At 41.0% G+C, this 26,296-nt stretch overlaps 1 long non-coding RNA gene across 3 annotated transcripts; it reads left to right on the top strand.

Moving 5' to 3' along the window:
- The first annotated feature begins 3,760 nt into the window (after window positions 1-3,760).
- Window positions 3,761-21,797, top strand: LOC308411656. 3 transcript variants are annotated; one of them, XR_013974433.1, is made up of 4 exons: window positions 3,761-3,834; window positions 19,078-19,210; window positions 19,633-19,697; window positions 20,551-21,797. It is a non-coding gene; the product is annotated as an uncharacterized lncRNA (long non-coding RNA). The 3 variants fall into 3 exon arrangements; XR_013974434.1 differs by lacking the exon at window positions 3,761-3,834 and adding an exon at window positions 9,897-10,418; XR_013974435.1 differs by lacking the exon at window positions 3,761-3,834 and having other exon boundaries at window positions 18,819-19,210.
- The last annotated feature ends 4,499 nt before the right edge of the window (window positions 21,798-26,296 follow it).

The raw sequence follows: 26,296 nt of genomic DNA on the forward strand, positions 1-26,296 counted from the left end.
ATAGCAGAAATACTGTGATTTAACAGAGGCATTGTGATGAACTGTAAATATTGTAATTTTAAATTAATACTATATTTAGCACATCTATTGTAACATGACATTCCCTCAAGCCAAGAGCATAGCAACCATAACAACGCATGGATTTTGTGAAAAATCACAGTTTTGCAACTCAAAACGTAAAGAGGGATAAGATGAAAACGGTAGAAGATATGAAAAAGCTGAATCATACATGAATAGCCCAATAATTTGTGAACATTTTAAAGTTTGAATGGTTGTTCTAGCCGAAAGTAGGGGGTAGTAGTTAAAGTTTCAAAAACAAGCAAGGTTTGGCAGAATTGCGAAAGTTTCCCATTCATTTCAATGGGACAAATTAAAAGAAAAAGCTTAAATTTTTTAAAGTAAAAATAGCAAAAGTTATGGCCGGAACGAGCAAAAATAGCAAAATAGATTAAAATTTAAACGGTGAAAATAGCACAAAATTGTGTAAGTAATAAAGAATAAAGAGAAACAGGAACTTAATGGTGTAGATGCTTAAAGCATACACACAATTAACTGAACTTATAGCAAAAGGTGTTTAGTTTTCATTGATGTGTGTGCCCTACAATAGTCAAGAATGAAAATGAAATTTAGTTTCCAGATTTTTCCTTGCTGTCTCATTATGCCAGCAGGTGGCGGTACGTTAATGGAGTCATCTGTGCGGCTGCCAGTGGTGCCAACTTAGCGACTTTGTCGCTATATTTAGTAAGTCTTCAGACCCCTTAACAAAAGACGTGATAGCGCGTATCACTTTTACTCTCAACAAGCAGCGGGGCTATAACGCAGTCAGTTCTTGTTTTACCGTTTTACTCTTATGCTGTTTTATGGATCACAAGGTTTAAAATTAGTTATAAACCCACACACACGAAGTAACTCCACAGGAGTGCCTATTTCGGATCACTTTTGCCGGTCCAAGCCCAGGTGAAGGAGCAAGGTTGGAATTGTGTCAAAAAACAACAAACAATAATGGCAAAACAAATTTAACTTGTAGTTCTAAATAGACTCTAAATGCAGTTAGGATATTTTTTTTTACCCACTTTATGTCACTTCCACGATATTATTTCTCTCTCCAACAATTTGGGTTACAATGAGGTTAGCATGACCAATTATGCAAAACTAGGCGATGGCGTCATTCGGCGACTTTTGTCGACTTCTAGCGATTTTTAGCGCAACCAATAGCGATTTCCCCTCTGTGAGGAGTTGGCGACATTGGTTTCTGCTTCGTCTTCGTGCAGAATCATGTCAGGAAAAGGTCGGGAGAGAGCAACAGAGTTCAATTTGGGATTACTTTGAATATGACTGTGTTTTGTTTAAAGCAAGTGTCTTGTAGTGGAAAGAGACAAATTATGAGGGAGATTTATAAAACGGTAAAAAATCCCACAAACCTTAAAATGCACTTGAAAAGCTCACATAAGGAGGCTAGCCTAGCTTACCTTGAAAAAGGTAAGGGAGTACACTCCCCTCCACTTAACCACTCATCCCCTCATCCCCAGAAACAGAAGCTAACCTCAGACAAGGCAGTGTGACGCATCCCGAGACAACAGGACGGGAACATCTACACAACTGTGTGTGTTAATTGCCTTCACAAAGTTTATCAATTCACCTGAACCAAATTAGGAATATCCCGTGCTGTAAGAGTTAATAGTCGCAATACATGGGAATGTGTCAAAACAGGGGGGGAGTTGAGTATTAACATTAATCAAGGGTTATATGAACATTTCTATGACTTCATTTGTGTTTTAATTACTTTGGTGAATTTAAGCTAATAGTGACCCTAAAGGTTTTATAAATCATTTTTCATCATTGAATCATTGAAATGAACTGAATTTTTTTTTGGGGGGGGGCAAATGTTGGGTTTATGAATGGCTAATTTGTTTTTGATGCCGTTTGTTAAAATGAGTGGTTCTAATAATTCTCTTACACACCTTGCAAATGTGCTTATAATGAGTTGGCACTCGGTCTTTTGAAGGTCATAAGCTTCGTTCGGCGTGATGGTCCGGATTGATAAAGTGTAGGAAACGCCTTGAGTGCAGAGGGCTAAATGCAAACACGCTTACACACACATAGGATATGATTAGAATAAGTCCCTGGGACATTCTCAGTGTTCTACATCAATTCTGAATCACTGGAAGGTCAATAGATAACAACATTAGATTATTAGGGCTAGGCAGGGAGGTGTTTTGGTTTTCTGTCTCTTACAGAGAAAGGAACAGACACCAGACGAGGTCACAAATATACGAGGATCCTTTGCAGCGGAGACAGACACAGTGATGGCCGAGATACCAACTGGGTCCAAGTGTCATGGCGTTTGGGCTCCGATTAGTCACCTGAAAGGATGGATCCCATAAACACAGCGATAACCATGAAGGGGTTGGCGGAAATCCAGGAACACCAAACCAACGAGGTTCGAGAGGCTCTTGGGCAAAAGGGGGACACGTTCCTGTTCCTTTTTCTGGAGGATACACTGGACCGGAGGATACACAGATTGTTGTTTGAAATCGGGGCAGAATAATCCCCTGATCTGTGCAACGACTGAAGGGTTGTCTAACCCCTGAGGTTGAAGAAAGAAGAGCAAAGGACCACCCGACTGGACGACACTGGTGGCTGCAGCAATAAAGTAAAGGTCAAAAGCTCCTTGGATAGACGTCTGAAGGGTATAAGGTAGCACCAAGATAAAGCTGTGGGAGACCTGGGGAGTGTCATCTGTACCTGCTACTGTTGTAAAAATAATTTTTTCTTGCATCTGAACCGCGCAAACACAGAGGTCATCTCACACATGGTTCGCCCAACAGAGGGACAAAGGGCCGGAGGAGTGAGTCGAAATGGACCCGGCCACACTGGATTGCAGGGTGTAGGTGAGCTCTGGAGAATCCAGAGCTCAACAGAGGGAATTGTCAAATATAATGTTGGGTTATAATATTATTTTATGCCTAATTAAAGATTGTGAATTATTATGTAGTTTTAGTTTGCATTATTCTCCTGAATTAGAAGAAGCTGATAACTATTGCATTTGTTAGACTGATTTGCATTACCTTAGACTGCTGATTTATTGTGAATGAATGATGTTGTTTTATGATGCATTATACTGCTAAGTTATAAGAAATACTGTTCGCAGAAAGTCATCGCCTTATTTGTCTGATTAGAAGAGAACAGAACATGCTGGAGTTTTCTGCTCCATCTCAGCAGGAGCAGATAAAGAGGGAGCCAAGGTCGTAGCTTAGGCGTCGTGTGAGAGAGAGTGTGAATGTTTAGGCTTTTATGATAAGGTGGGAGGACCAGAAGCTATAAGAGTTTGAGCAATGCTCCACCATTTTGAGATCTGATGCTGTCTGCATACGGTGTTTATCTCCCACGCGTGTGATCATTAAAATCATTGTTTGACTGAACCCGACCGGACCAGTGTTGTTCTTTTGGTTTTTCATCTTGTCTCCATCCCCAATATTTTGAACTCGTAACACCGCCCACCAGGCGTGTGGAAGAAAGAAGAAAAGAAGAAAAAACCCGGTCCGGGCCGCCTGGCCACCCTTTGTGCGGGTGTCCGCTCCCCAGGCTCCGAAAGCCTTGCCAGCCCTTGTGATCGGGTGGCACCGCCCACCAGGCGTGTGGAAGAAAGAAGAAAAGAAGAAAAAACCCGGACCAGTCACATGATCACATTTAACCAATGGTCGCCCTTGACGGCAGAACGCGCTAGTTACGAGACGGGAACGAGCTCACAAAGAGCACGCGCATTTTTAGCGGTCCGGAGCTGCAGGAGAAACACAAGTGAACTCAGAGACACAGACTGATGCGACAAAACCAGTAAGTAGGTGTACAGCGTACACTGTAGTGTGTAGCACCCAGGAGTATTAGCTTATTACGTACACGTTGGTAAGCTGTCTTGTTGCAACTGACGAACTGAAACAAACGAGCGTGCTGTGTGTGCAACAGCGCGACAAACATTACCTGTCCTTTTATTAACTCATTCACTGCCAGCCATTTCCAAACGTATGCTTTCAATTGACGTCTATAGCCGTCAATGGCAGTGAATGAGTTAACTGCACAAGTAGTGCTGGTCACAGCTGCTGGCTACCTGTGTAAGGCTGTCATGGGTCTGTAGCTCTGTCACCGTTTTAGGGAACATATTTAGTTTTAAAGTAAGTTTCCGGGCTTTTCCTGCCTTTCTGGAGGGATTATATTTCACTAAAAAACGATCTAATATGCATGTCCACATAATTATGCATTATTATAATTATAATATATTAAAAAACACACGCTGTATTTTAAAGAACATACATTAAGAAGCAGATTATATTAGATTTATATTTTAAATATGACAAAATTTGGATTTTACAGCAGTAAAATGATTGTATCTCTACAGTTTAAACATGTAATAAGCTTTGCCCTGCACAGAGTGGATAGTAAAACAAATGGAATCATCATAAATACATTATTTCATATTTATTACTTCCCCCTCCTCTTTGCTTTATTATTGTAGCTCTAGTAATAAATAATAATGTAAGGATTCTGGATCAGCACAGTGATGCCCATAGTATATACAGTATTCTGAAGAAGGTCTAACATGTCACTGTGTGTGCGTGCATGTGTGTGTTTTATTTAGATGGATTTTAAAAAAAATATTACCCATGATATAACATTGTGCAGACATGGCTGGTAAGGACATGAGGAGGAAACAGCAGGAGCTGTGTGAGGCTACTAAAGGCAGGGCTATAACATTTTTCTGTCATCATTTTATTATAGATTAAGTGCTGGAGTTGTTAGGTGTGGATAATTAGATTATAGTTTATTGCAATAGCAAGTTGTGCCTTGTTCTCACATAGACAGCAAGTGGAGAGTGATATATGAAATGATGGGATGGAAGGAAGAAGAGAAGCAAAGAGTGATTCACAGGCAGAGCCTAAATTATTTCTCACAATTTTTTGTGTCCTTATGGTTCCAAGCGCTGTCACCAATCTTTGCATTTTGTTATTATCTCATGACACTTGTTTAATCAGCTACCATCTCTCCTATGGACTTTTTAATGTCTACAGTCTCAGATCAACACAGCCCTGCCCTTCCCATATTAGATTCTTGATGAATGTGTGTTGTTGTTATTCAACCTGGTTCAATGTGCCCCTTTTTAACTTTGAGCACCCGCCCCTTTAAACCTCTCTGCACGGCCCTGGTGTAGGGGACACAGCAAACATGTGGAAGAAGGTACTCTGATCAGACGAGACCAAAGTTAAACTTTTTGGCCTATATGAAAAGCGCTACATGTGGCAGAAAAATAACACTGCTCATCACCAGTGTTGGGACTAACGCGTTATTAAGTAACGCGTTACAGTAACTACGTTATTATTATGGTAATGAGCACGGTAACTAGTTATTATGCCAAAACCGGGAACGCGTTACTCGTTACTGGGATTTAGATAGGCTCGTTATTCGTTACTTCGTGTGGTGGCTGTCGCGGAGCTTCCGCAGATTCAATAACATTAGCAAGTGGTGGAAGCCAGCAGGTGGATGAAGGAAAAGGGAGAAGAGGAGAGACCCGAAGCGGGCGCTGGTCCGAGAGTGTCAGGTGAACTGAACTTCAGGTAAGAAGTTATGACCTGCAGTCTCTCTGGGTCAGATATGAACCAAGTTTAGGTGGAGTTTATTTTCGTTGCGCTGACTTTTTCGTACTGCGTGCTAGCTAGCATGACGGAGTTTCTATACAGCTGGGTGGTGCTATGTTACTGATGTTGAACTTTATTTTGTTCATACAGTTAATTATTAGAGTTGCCAACCGTTCCCTAAAAAACAGAATCGTCTCGTATTCAGAGAAATTATTACGCGTTTCTTATTGAGGTGAAAAGGAACACAGTTTGTTCCGGACTTCAGCTACAATGAAAAAGACACAAAGCTGGAGTTATTCTGTGTTTACGCTGCACAGCTGCCTCTTCTTCTCTCATTCTCTCCCCTCCCTCTCCTGTTTCTACTTTAATTATGAAACTGATCAATGATCAGCTGATGGCTTTTCCCTCTTGTTTATTTATCGTCCACTTTGCGCAAGAAAGAGGAAACCACCGGATGTCGCGCTAAACAACAGCAGCACGTTTAAGCTTGATCAGCTGTTGTTAGAATTTATTTAATATTAATTTCTAGTATCAGCTGATGTTTGCTGGAGCCACAGCTGTAAAGCTGCTGGTCATGATGTCGGTTTGTATATCTGGTGAGAGGGAAACATGAAGATGAAACCAGGAGATGTCCTTACTGAATCATCAGAGCTAAACAGGTGATGGAGAAACAGGTTTACCTTTTAGGTGACATGAATGAGTTGAAGGGAAGTTATGAACTGTTTCTGAGAGACAAATAACACCAGGATCCTTTTCTAAGTAGCTGACAGCTGGTAACTGTGCAGGGGCGGGTCTAGCAAAGTGTTGCCAGGGGGCCATGTAGGGAATTAACAGGGAAAGGGGGGCACAAAGAAATACTTTTCTTTCTTATTCTCATTTAAAATGTCTAGCTTTTAAAAAATAATTATCTGAATCTTACAACAAACGATTGATAGATTGATACATATATACCATCAAGACAGTGTACATCACTGTCACAACAGTGTTTGTTTTCATTCAAAGGCTTTATGATATTTGCAATAATGGCGTCTCTAGTCAAAATGCCCGGGCTGATTTTAGTCCCAGTCCAGCCCTGTATGCAGCGCATCTGCAGTCTGGTGTTACCTACATCTTCCTATTCGGAAGGCAGAATTTATGAGTTCTGAGTACAATCGAAAGCACCACGACTGCAGTTTTTGTGTTGGATGTAAAAAGCGCACATGACGCTGTGACGTAGACTAGAATCATGGCGGCGGTCAACAACGGTCCAGGCGTGGGATTTCTCTCGTGGAAATATGCACATTATTTTTTCCTTTGGTAGGTGGCACAGTGCACTTGTGGCAAGTAAGCAAGCTAGAAGACTGGCAATCTTGCTGGGTATCCAGTTAGCAACACATTAACAAGAGAAGTCTGAGTAAAACCAAAGTTACTTTCCCTAGTAACTAGTTACTTTGAAAGTAACGAGTAACTTGAAGTAACTGAGTTACTTTTGATGGAAGTAACTAGTAATGTAACTAAGTTACTAATTTAAAGTAACTTACCCAACACTGCTCATCACCCTGAACGTACCATCCCCACTGTGAAACATGGTGGTGGCAACATCATTCTGTGGGGATGTTTTCCTTCTACAGGGACAGAGAAACTGGTCAGAGATGATGGGAAGATGGATGGAGCTAAATAGATGGGAATTCTGGAAGAAAACCTGTTGGAGGCTGCAAAGGACTTGAGCTTGGGATGTAGATTTACCTTCCAGGAAGACAATGACCCTAAATATACAGTTAGAGCTTCAATGGAATGCTTTAGATCAAAGAATATCCATGTGTTAGAAGGGTCAGTCAAAGTTCAGACCTAAATCCCATTGAGCATCTGTGGCAAGAGTTGAACATTGCTGTTCAGACACGCTTTCTGTCCAATCTGTCTGAGCTTGAGCTGTTTTACAATGAAGAATGGGCAAATATTTCAGTCTCTAGATGTGCAAAGCTGGTAGAGACATACTCCAAAAGACTTGCAGGTGTAACTGTAGCAAAAGGTGGCTCTATGAAGAGCAGGGGTTTGAATAGAAATGCATGCCACACTTTTCCAAATTTATTTGCTTAGAATTTTGACAACCATGTATTATTTTCATACCACTTCACAATTATGTGCTACTTTGTGTTAATCTATCATAGAAAAGGTCAATAAAAAACACATTTTGTTTGTGGTTGTAAGGTGACAAAATGTGTAAAAGTTCAAGAACTATGATTAATTTTTTAAGGCACCGTAACTTCAAATCACCACACAAGCACACATCAGTTAACATGCATGTACACATATGCAGTTAAAGCATATGTGTACATAGGGCTGCTCGATTATGGTAAAAATGATAATCACGATTATTTTCACTGAAATTGAGATCACGATTATTTGACGATATTTATTTAACCCTTTAAGACCTACCATAGAACCAAGTCCACCAGAGCTTATATTATTTTATTTTTTTTACATGCTGTAGTGCCATTTTGGGAGCATTTCAAGTTGCTATACATCAATACAACTGTTATAGCCCATATTTTAATAATATGTATGCATTAAGTCCATAGTAATTACATAAATTGCAAAAAAGTGCAATAAACTACAAAAAAAATTGAAAATCGCTTTTGTTTTGTTTACATATATTTCTACTTGGAGAAATTTAAGAGGTTTATCCCTCAAAACTTTAAATACAATAAAGTTGCAAAAAAATAGTTTCCCACCACAGGAAATTTATTTTGAGTGTCTTCATAGTTTTATTTTGGAGATACAGCAATTTTTATATACTGCAGGAAAAACAAAAAACAATCCTATGATGCAAATTTGCAAAGAAAACAGCATGTGCATCATTTTACTGTGGGAAGTGTTACGAACAGCTGATAGGAACGGCAAAGCCTGTTTCTGGAGTATTATGTTTTTGTTCCTGCAAGCGCTTTTTATGCAATTTTTGCAAAGCTATATGTGGAACGAAACCGTGACCGAGGACAAGCTGATGGCATCAGATGTAAGTACAACTCCTCCGGTTTCATATGCAAAACAAATTATTGCGCTAGCTTACACGGTTTAGGTTCTACAGGGATTTAAAAATAGTTACACAACACGGAGCGTGCTGCTCTGACCGGCTTTAAAGGGTTAACAATGACTTTAAAAAAATAATATAAAATAGTGTGCAACACCACTGAAGTTTTTTTTTTTTTTTTAAACTCTCTTTTCAACCAACGGCAGTCACTCTCCTCTCCAAATAACTTCTGCTTCAAAAGTTAAAGTAGAGAAAGACTGCAAACCTTAGGAACAATATGGAATGAGTGATAATGTCAGCACCATTCCATGATTTGGAAATATTTGTTTCACTTTAAATCTGTTTTTTTTTCTTAATTGCAAAAACTGTAAAATTTGAATTATCTTTTGTATCGCTTCAGTGTTCTGTCACTTCACTGACTCCCTCTTGTATCCTTGCTACACATTGGATATAATTTTTCTTACCACGATGATGCATGATCTTTACTCTCAAATCATTTTAATGGCTTCTGAGGAAGTTGCCCCTCCGCTCCAAATTACTGTTTAACAGGCAATTTGTTCTTTACTCTAGTTTGTTCCTTGATTGTAAAATCTGGTATTTTTGCAAATTTGGCTCAGGGGGACCTGAAAGCCAGGAGACAATTTATTGTATTGGCCACAAACAATCTAATAGAGGCCCATTTCCCATAAATATTAATAAAGATTTCTATCAGAGCAAAAATATCTCTCTCTCTCTCTTAAGTATTTGCTCCTAACCTAGCAGTCATATATAGCCTTTAATTAATCCTGCATTTTTTGTCAAAGATATTTGTCACCATGAAATTAATAGCTTAAAACGGCAACGTATGAACAGATTCACTGAGTAATCAGAAAAGTTTAGCATGAATCTGGACATTAGATTTAAGCTTGAAGTTTTAACCTTATCAAATATCACTTGGTAGAAGCTCCTTACCGTTTGAAGAAATCTCTTCTCAATCTGCTGTCCTCTTTTGCTTGCATCTTTTTTTTTCCATCTGAGACTGACGTTATTCCGTGTTAACTATTTTTTCTCCGTGAAAAACACAGCAACTCATCTTATCCCGGGGTGCCAGGGCGTCGAGCTCCGGATCTCAGCAGAAAAGTGCCAGAAAACGTTGCAGGCTGATCCAGGTATCAGTTTAAAATAAGTTCTCCTCCGTGACGTCAGAGTTGGAACACCGTTGCCTCTGCGTAACCATGGTTACAGGGGACGCTTTGGAGCTCTGCTGCTCAGCAGCAAAAGATTTCAGGTTAAACTCTAAAACCAAATAAAATCAATATACTGTATATGTGTATAGTGTACCGCGTAAGCGTTCGTTTTCTGGAAGAGGCTGTAAAACGGACAGTTAAAATGTGACCGGATTGAGGATATGTCGAGCTGTCGATAAGCACGGCTGTTTTTGTGCTGTTATTTACTGTTAGCCTGTTTTGCTGGCGTTACTGAAGTTGTTTTCAACTGGATGTCACATTGTTGAACTCTGATGATTAATGAATAAACTCTCGATGTGACGATGGTAGAATGTAATTGTAACCCTGTGTTCATTTAGTCGTTTGATACCGTTTAATATCCAGTCCATCTGTTTGGTATTTTGTTTTTAACATGCCCTGGAATAATTTAAAGTTTTACAATGCCGGTGATTTTCGACTCTTTCGCGACAGTCAGCTGGGGAGTAAACTGTGGGGTTCTCAGAGGTAGCTCATGTGAGCCAGCAGTGACATCTGTACATGCAGTAGCCTTAAAATACTGATTATTTATTCTCCTGCTAGGTAAGAATTTGTGTTTTATACGTACATTGCTTCTTTCTATATGTTATCGTTTGGTTATGTTATGATGTGTGGTTAATGATTATTATTAGTGTGCTAACCGTGAATAAGGTAGTAAGCTTGAAAATTAGCAGCCATGTTAAGCGGATTTCGGTGATCAAATTCGTGTGTCACTGTTTGGAATATAAACCCATATGGCTTGCACTACTTTCAAGATGTAAGCTAAAGGGGTGTGTTTTAAAAAAGGTGCAAGAATGACCTAACTCAGTGAGCGATGTGTGTTCATTGTACAGTAAGTTGTAATTTATGTTGTTGTGCATTTGAACTAGCAGACTGCACTGTTGTTTAGGGGCTATGAGCACACATGGGCTGTGACCCAATCCAGTGACCGCACGCTTCGGGGTACGCGCAGTTCGCGTACTACGTACGGCGCGTACTAGGAAGTACGAGAAGTGCGGAAATGAGAGGCTTGTGAAATGGGACGGTCTGGCCGTCGTCGCGCTGCTCAGGTTGCCTAGCAACCATGATACTAACCGCGAGAAACGTTAGCTAGCTAACCACGCTAACGAGCTAACCACGCTAACGCCATGCAGCCCAGAGGTGCTGCACGGACTAAAATCCTTTCATTTTCTCAAAAGTTGACAGCGCGCCTTATGTATGAATTCTGGTTGTGCTTGATGGCCGCGAACCGATTTTATGTGGAACACGGCGCTCAGCAATCTGTCCAAAAATGTTTTAGTACGACTTTAGTAAGCTACGGAGCTGCACCGCTTGATGGATTGTCGGAGCATTACGGCTGAGCCTCGCGGAGTGATACGTACTGTGCTTCAACGTAATATTACCCTACTGTGTATAAGGACCATAAATGGCACCTGTTAAGAGACGTGGTTGCGAAGCGGATTTCAAACTCCAGGCTGTCAGTCACGCAGTAGAAGTTGGGAACAGAGCAGCTGTGAAATCTGTCTTTGTTATTGTGCTCAGCGTCTTTTAGTTTACATTTTGACTGCACAATTGTGAGCTTTTTGTTATGCACAAAAACAACATTGTTTTCTTTTATTTATGGAGCATTATTATTTAATAAATGCTCATAATTTATTTTTGAGTAAATTTATGTACATCTGCTCTATGTTAATAAAAGTGCCTGTGTGACATCTGGGACACAGCTTTGACTAAGAACTCTCTTTTTGTTCTTACTTTATGGCTTTAAAAAAATATATCGAGATATATATCTTATATCGCCATCCAGCTAAAAAATATCGAGATATGAATTTTGGGTCATATCGCCCAGCCCTATCAGGGGGTCCTTTTGTCCCTCTGTGGGGGGATACTCCCACTAGGTTTATATCTGGGACTCTCCACCATTTGACCTTAGAACTGAAGAAGCTTCTCGGATGAGAGGTGAAACGTCTTCAAGTAACTTAAAGAAGTCCAGACGCTTTTCTTTGCAAGCTCCTTTGACTACGATGACCTGGATGACTGAGAACCTTCACAGACATTAGCAGGTGGTGGAGGCCAGCAGGTGGATGAGGGAAGGGGAGGCAAGAGGAGAGACCCGAGGTGGCCGCCGGTCTGAGTGTCAGGTGAACTGAACTTCAGGTAAGAAGTTATGACCTGCAGTCTATGTTGGTCAGATATAAACCAAGTTTAGGTGGAGTTTTATTTTTGTTGTGCTGACTTTTTACAGTCAGTTACAATAACTCGTACTGCGTGCTAGCTAGCATGATGGAGTTTCTATACAGCTGGGTGGGTGCTATGATACTACTGATAGTAGAGTTGCCAACCGTCCCGTAAAAAGACGGAATCGTCCCACATTCAGAGAAAATATTACGCGTTTCATATTGAGCTGAAAAGGAATGCAGTTTGTCCCGTTCCATCCTACCTGACAAACCATCCTACCCATTGTTTCTGCGCATGCGCACAACACGAAATTAAGTGGCAAACCGTACTACCTTTGTGAATATTAGCCAGAAAAATATTCTGACGGGTAAAATTAAGTGCCAGACCATCCTACCTTTGTGAATGTGACCTACAAGCATACTAACAGCTAAAATTTAGTGGCAAATCGTCCTACCTTTGTTAATCTGAGCTAGAAGCATATTTTCACAGCTAAAATTCAGTGGCGAACCATCCTACCTTTGTGAATATGAGCTACAAGCATACTCTGATGGGCAAAGTTAAGTGGCAAACTGTCATACCAACTTAAATTTGTGCTGGAATTTTTCTGTGACAGCAGAAATGTGCATAAACTACTTACGGTAGGACATTTTGCCAAAGTAGGATGGTTTGTCAGAACACCGTACTTCAGCTAGAAAGGAAAAAGACACAAAGCTGGATTTATTCTGTCGTTACGCTGTCAGCTGCCTCTTCTTCTCTCATTCTCTCCCCCTCCCTCACCTGTTTCTACTTCAATCATGAATCTGATCAATGATCAGCTGATTGGCTCTCTTGTTTGTTTATCGCCCACTTTGCGCCAGAAAAAGGAAACCAGCGGATGTCGCTCTAAACAACAGCAGCACGTTTAAGCTTGATCAGCTGTTGTTAGAATTTATTTAATATTAATTTCTACTATCAGCTGATGTTGGTTTGGATATGTGGTGAGAGGGAAACATGAAGATGAAACCAGGAGATGTCCTTACTGAATCATCAGAGCTGAACAGGTGATGGAGAAACAGGTTTACCTTTCAGGTGACATGAATGAGTTGAAGGGAAGTTATGAACTGTTTCTGAGAGACAAATAACACCAGGATCCTTTTCTAAGTAGCCGACAGCTGGTAACTATGCAGGGGCGGGTCTAGCAAAGCTTTGCCAGGGGGCCAGGTAGGGCATTAACAGGGAAAGGGGGGCACAAAGAAATACTTCCTTATTCTCATTTAAAATGTCTGGCTGTTATTAAATAATTATCTGAAGCTTACAACCAAAGTTTTTATCTGACGTAAAATGTATAGAAATCATACATATACCAACAAGACTGTACATCACTGTCACAACAGCATTTGTTTTCATTCAAAGGCTTTATGGTTTTCCTATAATACCTGGTGGGCCGGTCTCTAGTCAAAAAGCCCGGGCTGATTTTTTGTCCCAGTCCAGCCCTGGGCACAACACGCAGTGAATTAATCTGAGAGGTGCATTAAAAAATAAATGGCCGCACCAGCGGTGCACATCGCAAATCAGCTCACATAGACACATTAGTTGTGCCGCTTCTTAATGACGGTATCTTAGCTAACAACCCTAACAATCAGATTCAACTTGTAATTGGGTTAAAATAACTTAGCCTACTGGTGAGAGGGACGTTATTATCTTTCTACATTCCGACACTTCAAAAGCTTCAGCAGCTGTGCGCTCAGCGCAGCATCAGCACCACGGAGATACACGGATACATCCGTAGACTCGAGACAGAATTCACAATGTGTTTTTGGGACTTTCAGGTGTATGGACCAATGTTTTATTTTCTGATCAAACCAGAAATCTTTAATGAGCAGCTGGATTTGTCTCGCATTAACTGGCTGAGTTAATGCCAGTTAATGCAACATCGAAGCAGCTGGAATCCACAGCTGTGTGTGTTCATGGAGCTGCATGTTCACCTGCTGGACATCACTACCTGACAAGTTTGACTATCTTCAGAACATTGCAGAGGCCTTATTGACAGTATTTGGCTCTACATGTCTGTGTGAGCAGATTTTCTCTCACATGAATCCTCAGGTAGCCTCTGAATGCTGGACACTGGGAGACCTGTGTCTCTGAGTGGGAGACCAGAGATCACATTAACATGTGTGTCTCTGTATTAACAAACATGCCATATTGGCCCAGTTTATTTTTCTTATCATTGTTGTGAGGAGACCATAAACAGCATTTGTATTTTCTGTTGTACAGTTCATTTGCTCTTATGGATAAAATGTGTTTTTTTTGTTTCAAAATAGCTGATAACTATTCGCTGACAGCTGCCAGCATCTGCAAACAAATATAATCCTATAAAGTGGTTCTATATAGTGTGTAACTGTTCATATAGAGCGTTATTAAATTTATTGCTAATGCAATCATATGGCACATTGACTTCTGAGGAAATTTTAGATGCACTCGTCATCAGAAAAGTTGCCGACCCCTGATATAGATGTATCATATATAAGAGACAAATGTTGTTCCTTCAGTATGTTGGCATTATTACATTTGGCTCAATGCTTACATATATGTGTAAAAACAAAATGTACGAGCTGTGATAACTGTGTCTGATAGAATGAAGAGTCGACTGATATATGAAATATTCCTTTATTGGGTGAGAAAACCAACATTCCACAGGCCACAATTGACAATCTGATAGACTCCATGCGACGATGTGTTGCACTGCATGAGGCAAATGGTGGTCACACCAGATACTGACCGGTTCTGGGTCCCCAGACCCCCAATAGCGCAAAAAACTGCACATTCCAGGGTGGCCTTTTGTTGTGGGCAGTCTGAGGTACACCTGTGCACTACTCATGATGTCAGATCAGCATCCTGATGTGGCACACCTGTGAGGTGGGATGGATTATCTCAATATGGCAGATGTGCCCACTACCATACATTTGGACTGATTTGTGACCACTGTTTGGGAGGGATGGTTATATTGTGTATCTGGAATGAATTTTAGGTCTCTACGTCCATCCCATGGGGAATGGGAGCAGTAACAAAGGTGTTGCGTTTATATTTTTGTTGAGTGTATAAAGCATTAAACAGTTACAGCAATATGATGCAACAAACACAGCAGCTACTGATCCAAAATACTCAAAGCTTCATAGAACTGAAACCAACATTTATTTTTAGCTCCATTCTGCTGCTGATACAGACTTTAGGTTTCTGAACATTAAACTTGTTGCTGCCTTTCATAGTGTGTAGCTTGAAGGCCCTGAGTACTCTGAGTACTTTCTCCCACACTGGAAACACTGGGATGATCACATTATTTGAACATTACCTAATAAGACTGATTCAGCACAGACAGTTATGTTAAACTTTCCTAGCAGTCCTTCACAAACAGGGAACAGTCTGTCTATTCTCTCCATCTGTCAGCTGCTGCTGGCTCTTCCTCCTCCTCTTCCTCACACACTGCTGAGTTTGTCCTGGTGGATCATCAGGGGTGCAAAGCCTCACAGATGATGTGCAGCAGTGGGTCCCTCAGTCTGTCCTCACTCTGGACACTTGCAGTCGTCACACATGGAAATCAAATGTGTGATAAGCTGCAGGATTCAAACACAAGTGTAACTTATAAACACATGTTCATACTTTTATTCCACAATCAGAGAGAAAGAAACAGAGAGAGAGTGCAGGACAGACAGACAGGTGACAGTCTCAGGTGTACACACTGCTACACAACAGCACCAGAGAAGCAGGATTTAGTGTTTGTGTTATTACGAGTGTAAACAAGAAGAGTTCCAGATGGTGCAGTGGACACATGTGTGACTGCTGTGATTAAAGCATCTTTCTTTCAGCTTAACGAGTGAACCGTCAGCTCGTTCAAACACACGTTAAAGTGCGTTTGGCTCGACACCACCGAACAGAGGCAGCAATATAACACAGCTAACATTAACAGTGCAGTGAATCCTGCTTGTGCCGTGATGTTCAGGACTGCAAACCGAGCAGCATCACTGACTTTCAGCTTGTTGTGTTTGTGGATATATGACTGACTTTAATTATCCACAAAATCATCACATTCTCTGTCAGATTAAGGTCGACTATTGAACGGCGTATATTTTAAAGTAAAGGCTGTAAAACCAAGTTAGTACATTCACAACTAATGTCACATAACTTTGCCGACATGTGGCCAACAGTAATGTTTTAATGTTCTTCATTATTAAACATTCGCACATAAATAAGTGACATCATATACAGTAAACTTACTTTTGAAAGTTTACTCTTCGGCTGCTCCGCTTCTGCCCTCTGCCGTGTTTTTCGGCAAAATTATCCACACCCACCACCGCGCTATGAATTGTGGGATATATGGGACCACAAAGTGTACAGCGGACCACACTTCAAATTTGGGGAAATCGACGGCGCATTTGGAGTACACTTCAAATTGGGACAGCCGTCGTCACGTCGCTGTGACGTAATAGGTTTCAAAATGCGTACTCAGGAGCGTGCGGTCACTGGATTGGGACACAGCCAAGGTCTGTAGCTGTGTCAGAGCAGCTTGTGTGAGCCAGCGGTGATATCTGTACACGCAGTACCTTTAAAATACTCGTGTGTCATTCTCCTGCTAGCAGTGGAGGAGACTTCTGCTGAGGAAGAGGCCCTGCTGTCCTGCCGTCTTACTGGTGCCATTGAGGGATCAGCGGCTGCTATATATTCTCCTCGACCTCGAGTATTTGGACTGAAGGACTCACAGACACGTTTTATATTTAGCTCTATACATTTTAAAAAGATTTTTTAAAAATATTTTCTTATTCACAAAGGCTGTATGGAGACATTTTGGTTATTGCCACAGACGCTTTCTCTTACTACGGATGGAGGATGTTGCGGTTTTACAACCCATGAACTGAGAAACGACTCAATAAGTAATATGTTCACATATTCCAGTGTTAAACACAAGTGAGTCTCAATTGAGTGAAGTGTTGGTAACTGATGCCAATATTTTTCTTCTGTTTAAATCCCATTCATATAAGGGACCCTAATTTTATCCTGCTACAAACATATTCACCCAGTGTCATTTAAGTTTCCTGTAAACTACACATGTAAAGCGGATGTGAGAGAGGCTGTGATGAAGTCCTGGAGTTTTTAACGATGTACGTGCTCCAGTCCAGAAATTTGTATTATATGTTGGACACAGGTGGTAAAGTGCTGTCACACCCTGAATAAATTGTCCTCTGTTCTTTGGTAAGCTGACATATTTGTTACATAATCATATGGTTTATCAGAGGGGAAGTGCGAGTTTTAGAATACTGGAGCCTAAGGTTAGGTGCAATAATATTCAGCCGTAATATTAGCTTATAACTAGGTCTTGTCAGTTAGCCAGTGTTGTGTCAAAAAGTCATGTCTGCCATAAACTCATTTTCGGTATTTGTCAAAAACCAGTTGATCATATTTAACCCTCCTGTTATGTTGGTTTCCAGGAACAACAGTTATGCTTCTGGGTTAATTTGACCCGGGGCAAATTTACTCATCCAAAAGTGTAGGAAACACTGGCATTGATTATTTTACAATTTTCTTTTATAATTTAGATTTTTTTCGTTTTCTGCAGTGATGCAGATGACATGTGACATCTCTTCTGTTCTGGGTCAATCTGACCCGCAACATAACAGGAGGGATAAACTGCTATAGACAACTTTTTGGTCTATAATATGTGAAACATGTCATATGTGTCCCTCATGAGTGATATTGAGTCATCTTGTGCCACAAACAACATTCCTGTCACAAGGTAGAAGCTGCAATCACTTTTTGGCAGTGATTTTTACTTCGTATTTATTCATTTGACATTAAAATTACTTTTTTAAAGAGTAATCTGGCCAAGAGGACAGCAGAAATTGCAACAAATATAATAATAGTTCTCTAAACATATTTTAAGTGTCCCAAAAGGACTGGGTTGGTTTTAATATAGTTACAATAACACAGAGTTATAAATATACTTGAAAAAATGGGTCGTTATTAAACTTGATATATAGCCTTTTGTAAATCATGTTCACTAAAGTCTATTTACCAATATAAGTAAAGACATTGGAAATCAGTTTTTGTCAGACGATCACTTTTTGGCACAACACCGGAGGTAAAACAGGTATGATCCTTCATATCTGGAGTGTGAAGGTGCAGACATAAATTCAGATATCTCTGGGATGTTTAAGAGTTTAGAATTTCTCTGGTTCATTAGCTTTATTCAGATAATTCAGTAATCACTCAAGATTAGTTCACTAGTACTCCTGAATTCAAAGAAATAGTCAGGGTATTCGGCGCTTTGCTTTCCCACAGGCGAACTCAGGTGAAATGAAAGAAGTATTGGATGCCCTCCTCCTCTGGCACAACGATAACTCACAAAAGCTCCTTGGAGTAAAGAGATCAGGTTCAGAAGTGGTTCTTTCTAAGAACGTATATCTGTATTTATAAATGACATATTAAGGATGAGTGATGCTTAAATAATGAGGAAATTAAGCAGTGACATTTAACAATGTGTCATTTTTATCCACTATTCTATGTTTATTTATGAGTACAAGATGCTTTTTTCTATCAAATACCTAAAAAATGACTCACTGCACCTTTAAAAATACTAACTTAAATAAACCAAGATAACCCAGCAGTCCATAGGAAATAATGTGTGCACTATGTCACTAAATTTATTGTCACTGCAAATGTAAAAGGAAACATAAATGAACCACAGAGGAAGTGACATGACTTTGAGGACAGATGTGATCAGGTGGAAAGTGCAGAAAGCTGACTGATGTCCATCTGTGGCTCCATTCAAAGTTGGCCTGTCCTGTATCAGGCATTCAGGATTTTCTTTTATGGCCATTTAGCTCTTATGGCATGAACTTGCTCAGTGCATTATTATTGGCGTTTCTACAGTCTGATATTTGTTTAATAATTGATTGATACAGTGCATCAAATAAGTTGATAAATAAGATGTTAAAAACTTCATCATCATATCAAACATGATCGATTTGGAGCAAGTTTATTTGGCACATGCTGACTGCATTCTAATTGTAACCAGAACAGGAGGCGAGAGCAGAGAACGAGAGTGCAGCAGTTTAGTGAAAGGAACAGGAAAGGTGAAGAAGAGGTGAGCATCCAAAAGACGAGCAAGAGGACAGTTCCAAAGGAGACATGACGGCACAATAAAAGCTGTAAGAGCAGAGATTCATTTTTACTATTTTTTTCTTTAGGTTTTACTCCCGCTGCTTACAGTAAATCAAATATATAGTACAAACAAGAAAAACTCAAATTGCATTGTTGTTCAGTATAGCTCTGTGACTTCAACCTTTAGCTAACGTATAATGTTTGACATTTTTTATAACTGTGACTATAAAATATAGTCAATAATATTAAAAAGGTGCTGTTACTGAGTGAAACTTCCAAAGATTTCAGGTCTGGATTTAGCTCCAGTGCTATGCTGGACATAAGCAACTGTGTTAGTGTGACGCCCTGCATATTTGAAGCATTGCAATAAACTTCTGTTCTTACTGAATCTGTAACATTGCCTTGATCTGCCTACATCATTTTTTAAATAGTTTATGTTGTTAAATGAGTTTTGTGTCACTGTGCACAGAGAGAAACTCACCTGATGTAGTGGTAATGCGTTATTCACCACTAGATGGAGACAACCTGGCACAGGTATTTTCTCTACACACGAAATTTCACACTGAAAAGCATTGGTGGGAATTTTTGTTTACATAGTAAGCAAAAGAAAAAATGTCTTGAGGTCTTTCCAGTGTTTTCAAAATTGTGTTTTTCAGATACACGTCAAAATTTAATACAGACAAACACACACACAAAACAACAAAATATGTCAAATTACATGCACGTCTCATTCACTTTTCAATTTCATGGAAAATAACTTGTGTTATTCATGACATGATATCATTTAAAATAACTTTGTCAGGCCAGTGAATAGCTGCCACATAAGTATAAATCTAAATCATGCAAGTGTAATATAGAAAAAAAACACAAACAGTTGTGCTGTTAGTTCATAATAAATGGGTAGGGGTGTATAGTCAGTAAAAGCCACCAAGGCTTTGCCGAGCTCCAAACCTCCTCTGCCACAAACAGAAGCATCAAAAATGTGCGCTGGGAGCTTCATGGCATGATTTCTACAGCCACACAAATCTATATGTATGTGGCCAAGAACCTCAGTCCATGTAGAGTATCTTAGCACAGTTTACTTGTGTCAGTTAGGTCAGCTAGTGGGATGGCAGAGAGGGCAGCCTTTACATTATTTTATTGTAGAGTGACTGGAACTGCCTATGAGCTTCTAATCAGGCAGAGATATTGACAGAAGGAAATATTTCAAAATAAAAAATAAAAAAAATTACTTTTTTAAATTTCAAAGGAAATACATTGATGAAAATCAAAGAAGAGAAATATTTATGTGATGTTCCATTTTCCTGAGAACTGATTGGCTGTGATGACTCCTTCAAGTACTACATGCTACTTTGTCCTGCTAGTTAAGCCTGCTGTCTGTTCTCAGGCCTCCTCCTGCTTCACTGCCATAAATCCATCACCAGAGGGCTCCACTGACCTGCCTGTTGACATCAGAGCACGCCCCTGTGTCATGTGACCTGGCTGGAGTTGCAAAGCTGGACTCAGACCTGGCCCAGGCAAGTTCAAAGACAGTTGTGGTAGAGAGAGCAGGGAGTATAGTAGAGCACTGGAAGGATGAGGTGGAAACAGGAAGCGTGTAGATTCAGTGGATTTGGCATCCTCCATCTGTCTCCATGCTCTCTTTACTGGCCTTCTAAAAATCACTTCTAAAAACTTTTCCTGTAGCTGTGTAGCTGCTTTTGTTTAAATGTTTAGCATTTAGAATTCAACTTTACTGTCATTACACATGTCTAAATACAGGGTAACAAAATACAGTTTGCATCTTATCAGTAAGTGCAATAAGAGCAAATATACAGATGTACTACATATATACAGATGTATCGGTGTGAGGTAAACAGATCTACAGAGTGCTATGAATATATCTACAGCAGTGGAAGCGTAGCTCTCTGAACAGACTACAATAGTGAACATGGGTGTCAGGTTGACACTGTGCCCGCTGCACACTACAAGGTTAACAAGTTCCTCTCGACTGAGCCCAGACGGACTAGCCACAGACATTTTCTACATTTACAGAATAAATAAGTTTGTGTATTTCCTAAATATTTCGTTCTTGTTATTTTGTTTTGCACAAAAGCGAAATACAATCAGGAGCGTTGTCATGAAGCTTTTCCTGAAGCTGCCTCCACTGAGTGAGCAGCGGCGCCCTCTGCAGTTTGTGTGTGGAAGTGCAAAAGCTTACAGCACCTGGTATTCCCAGGCGGTCTCCCATCCAAGTACTGACCGGGCCCGACCCTGCTTAGCTTCCGAGATCAGACGAGATTGGGCGTGTTCAGGGTGGTATGGCCGTAAGCGAGGGAAGCCCGCTATAAAAGACCTTTTATACTTGGCAAATGTCACGCACTTTAAAATATAGTATTGTGCTAAGCTTCACATGTTACAGCGAAAACATGCAAACCTTTGTTGTGAACTGCAGCTTCAACACTGAGCTGCAAAAATGCTTTTCCCGCGGTAACGTCACCATAATAACACATGTTAGTTTCTCACAGCACAGTGTTAAAGTGACAGAGAGCACACAGTGTGTTAGGACCATTTGGAAGTCCAATATTTTTGTGCTTTGGAGAATTCAACTTGTATACAGGACATAAAAAAACGTAAGCACGACCGTGTCATCACAGCATGTATAAAAAGGCTGTTTGTGACGCAGTCCCTCGCTTACGGCCACACCACCCTGAACACGCCTGATCTCGTCTGGTCTCGGAAGCCAAGCTGGGTCGGGCCTGGCCAGTACTTGGATGGGAGACCGCCTGGGAATACCAGGTGCCGTAAGCTTCTGCACTTCAAGACACAAATGACAGTTTAACCCTTGTGCGCCCGCCTGTTCTCGGGGCGTGGGGCGTGGTGACCCCCCGAGGGGCGTGTGTGTTATTATGATGATTAGGGTGGGGGTCGCTAGGACCCCCGAGGGGCGCTTGTGTTATTACGACGTCGGCGGCGTCTGGGGAGCGTCGGTGCGTGAAGCGGCGTAGTTGGGACAGTACGTGACGGCGCAGTTGGTGCACACGTACACTCGGCACTCGTGGCACAGGATCTTGGTCTTGACGTCTTTGCTCTTGGGACACACGCGGCACCTTCGCCTCTTGACCGGAGAGGAGTCGTGTGGCGTAGCGTCGGCGGTGCGAGTAGTACGAGCATCGGCATCGTCGGCCTCGGTGGCAGTACCTCGGCCCGCGACTCGGCCTCCTCCCCGTCCTCGCGCTAACGCCCTGGCTTCGAGCATGGGGCGCGCGAGCGCTTTGCCCAGTCGCTCGAGGAAGAGCCGTCGTTTGTTGAGCTTGCCCGCCATCCAGTCGGGGTGAATTTCCCTCCACAGCACGAATGCGTTGTAGGCCGCCACGTCGACCATGTTGTGGAAAAGGGCCACGGGCCACCTGCAGGTCTTTCTCCTGCAGCTGTACGTGCTCACGACCTTGTCCAGGTTGTCGACGCCTCCCTTGTTGCGGTTGTAATGCAGCACCAAGGGAGGCCTTGCGAGCCGCCGTCCTGGCAAAGTTGCAACGGCATTTCGTAGCCGTGATCCAAGTGGCTCTTTGGTTGTTAAAGGTTGCTATGGCAAGTATGACAGAAGATTCTTAAATCATCTTAAAAAGGAAAGTCTCATTTTGCTCAACTGTTTCTGGAGGTCACAGCTCACGATTGAAATGGAAAACATTAAAGGAAGAAAGTGCACATTCTCTCATTTTTAAGGTTTGACATATAAGAACATAATAGAAATGATCTGGTCTTTACGAGCTCAGATGAACCACAAAGTGTGTGGAAACTAAGAACACCCCATGATTCAGTAGCTTGTAGAAGCAGCAATAACTTTATCAGGTTCTTACATCACTGTTGATAAGAATGTTGGCCTTCACTTCATTGAGGGTTTGAAGACATTGGTTCATGCACAGCTCTCTTAAGGCCCAACTGCAGCATTTCAATCAGGTTGAGGTCTAGATGTCGACTGGGCCGTTGCAACACCTTGGTTGTTTTTTTACATTTATCTTTTCACCTAGCCATTTGGTTGCAGATTTGCAGCAGAATGTGTTTGAGATCATTGTTTAATCTGTTATGTTGTTGTTCATCTGAGGTTGTGTGTACCCAATTTGAGCCAAGCTTTATCTGTCAGGCAGATGGCTTCACGTTTGATTCAAAAATACTTTGGTACACAAAGGAAAGGTCCTGTGGACTTGCTGTGGATGGTCCTTTCTAATTGTACTGTCATGAACATTAGCATGTAACATGCTAGCAGTGGCCTGAAAAGTCTGAGACGTAGCTCTTGGGTTTTGTGCAGTTTTCCTGAGTATTGCACAGTTTGATCTTTGGGCATATTTGCTGGGATGTTCACTACTGAGAAGATTAGCAACTGCACTGAATGTTTTCCACTTGACAATCATCTGTCTCTCTGTAAAATGATGGGCTTCTAATTGTTTGGCCTCATTATAGCCTCATAACTTTTCCTAGATTGATGGGAAGCAACCATTTCTTCTCAAAGATGGTTGTTGATGTCTTTTCTAGTTGGCATTGTGTTAACAAACAGCTTTCAGACCTGCAAGCTGACAAAGCTGCTTTCACCGCGGTGTGCACACCTGCTGTTGTGAACACCTCTTAATCAAGTACATTTGATTAGTAGCACCTGGCTGCAACATATCTTCTAAATTCCTATTAAAGCAATAAAGGTGAACTCAGTTTTCAACACACTGTAAATTGCATTTTGTCTTAGCTTGTCTTAATGACATGGTGTATCATATCAGTGTTATACATGATAACATGTGATATATGTATGTAATATGTAGTTCATCTGACGTTGTATTTACCTCATTTTAAGACCTGCTAAGAAACAGATTGTTTTTATGGTTTTTTTTTTTTTACTATGACTACAAATAAGGATTTTAGCCATCTAGAGCAAGGCAGAGTGAAAGATGGAAAACAGAACATAGAAAAAAACAGAGGTTAATGTGAGACATATCACATATTGACGGGGTCGGGTTATGTTAAAAAGTATAAATTGTTATACTTTGTTCATTGGTTCAAAGGTACCCCACACTTCTTTTTTTGTTTGCTTGTTTGTTCTGGTGTATTTTTCATTTGAACTGTTATTCTGCCAGAGTACTCATATTTACAAGATGGCATTGAACGCCTCATTGGTGTGTCAGGAAAACTCTTTTGTACGTATGTTCCTTGAAGGGGATTGGAGTCGTTCTTTTTCCACCGCAGCGAAGGGCTAGGAGTAGGAGAGGAGCTGCTGTATGTTTTTGTTATCGATCTGATTGTGAAATAAAGCATATGCAGTGAGAAAGCAACTCCAGGAGTCATCCCTGCCTTAAAGCTGCAACATTAACGTTATTTAAAAGAGAAACAACCTCTCTATAGGAGTTTATTAATAAGGTAATAACACAAGGTAATAACTTGGCATTTTTATTACTTGTCGTCCTTTCCAACATCTTGAGACAATGTTCCACATTTTGACTGGCTCTGCAGGACATGGCTGGCTTTTAACTAATGCAACATTGCAGTCAAGCGACGGTTCGGCAGTCCAGTGCTATGCTGAAAGTTACGAGTTACCAGAAAGTCACAAGTCAACATGGTGGGAAGTAGATAATTTTTTTCCCATTTCAATGCGGTGTGTGTGTGTGTGTGTGTGTGTGTGTGTGTGTGTGTGTGTGTGTGTGTGTGTGTGTGTGTGAGAGTGTGTCTGTGTGTGTGTGTGTGTGTGTGTGTGTGTGTGTGTGTGAGAGAGAGTGTGTCTGTGTGTGTGTGTGTGTGTGTGTGTGTGTGTGAGAGAGAGTGTGTGTGTGTGTGTGTGTGTGTGTGTGTGTGAGAGAGTGTGTCTGTGTGTGTGTGTGTGTGTGTGTGTGTGTGTGTGTGTGAGAGAGTGTGTCTGTGTGTGTGTGTGTGTGTGTGTGTGTGTGAGAGAGAGTGTGTCTGTGTGTGTGTGTGTGTGTGTGTGTGTGTGTGTGAGAGAGAGTGTGTCTGTGTGTGTGTCTGTGTGTGTGTGTGTGTGTGTGTGTGTGAGAGAGAGTGTGTCTGTGTGTGTGTCTGTGTGTGTGTGTGTGTGTGTGAGAGAGAGTGTGTCTGTGTGTGTGTGTGTGTGTGTGTGTGTGTGTGTGTGTGTGTGTGTGTGTGTGAGAGAGTGTGTCTGTGTGTGTGTGTGTGTGTGTGTGTGTGTGTGTGTGTGTGTGTGTGTGTGTGTGAGAGAGAGTGTCTGTGTGTGTGTGTGTGTGTGTGTGTGTGTGAGAGAGAGTGTGTGTGTGTGTGAGAGAGAGTGTCTGTGTGTGTGTGTGTGTGTGTGTGAGAGAGTGTGTGTGTGTGTGTGAGTATATAATGACTAATACATGAAATCATATAGGGAACAAAATTCAGCTTCCTGTTATTATTATTATTATTACTTGATTTGGAAACGTTTCATTTAAATATAATGTGTCTGACAAGATAACCTCGGACTGTTGCGCCACACAAACTCTGTGCTAGTTTGTTGGGGTCTGGTCGCCCTGGTCAGCCTGTACAGTCTGCTTAGTATTTGATATCAAACACCGATGTAGCTTAAAAGCAAATACAGTTTCCACAAAGTGCTGCTCACGGAGTTCTGTTTTCCTTCGTTTCCCCATTTTAACAAATCAGCTGGTGTGTTACGGAATATGACATATTTTAAATATTGTCACAAACGAGAGGAAGCGTTGGTGAATATGTTTATTGAGACTGGGATATCTACACAACTGTGTGAGTCAGTTGCCTTCAAAAAGTTTAGCAATGCACCCGGTGCTGCAAGAGTTAATAGTCTTATTGGGGCCAAGATATATCTTTTACAGTTGCCTGCTATCAATGGTTGTTCATCTGCCCTCATTTTTTTATTTTTTTAAAGAACCCATAGGTTCCCCTTAGGTGGGAATGTGAGTTGTCTGTCTCTGCGTGTTAGCCCTGCGACAGACAGGCGGCCTGTCCAGGGTGCAGGGATATGGTAGCTGCAATAGCAACATACCCAAGGATGAGCAGAAGAGCATGACTGATGTGATGAAACTGGGATTTTGTTGCACTTAATTATTGCAAACACAACTAAAACTATAACTGAAACTAATCAAAACTATAACTGAAACTAAGGATGTTCAAAAAAATAAAAACTGAACTAAGCTAGCAAACAA

Source organism: Rhamphochromis sp. 'chilingali' (assembly GCF_963969265.1).
Source record: "Rhamphochromis sp. 'chilingali' genome assembly, chromosome: 15".
Classification (NCBI taxonomy): domain Eukaryota; kingdom Metazoa; phylum Chordata; class Actinopteri; order Cichliformes; family Cichlidae; genus Rhamphochromis; species Rhamphochromis sp. 'chilingali'.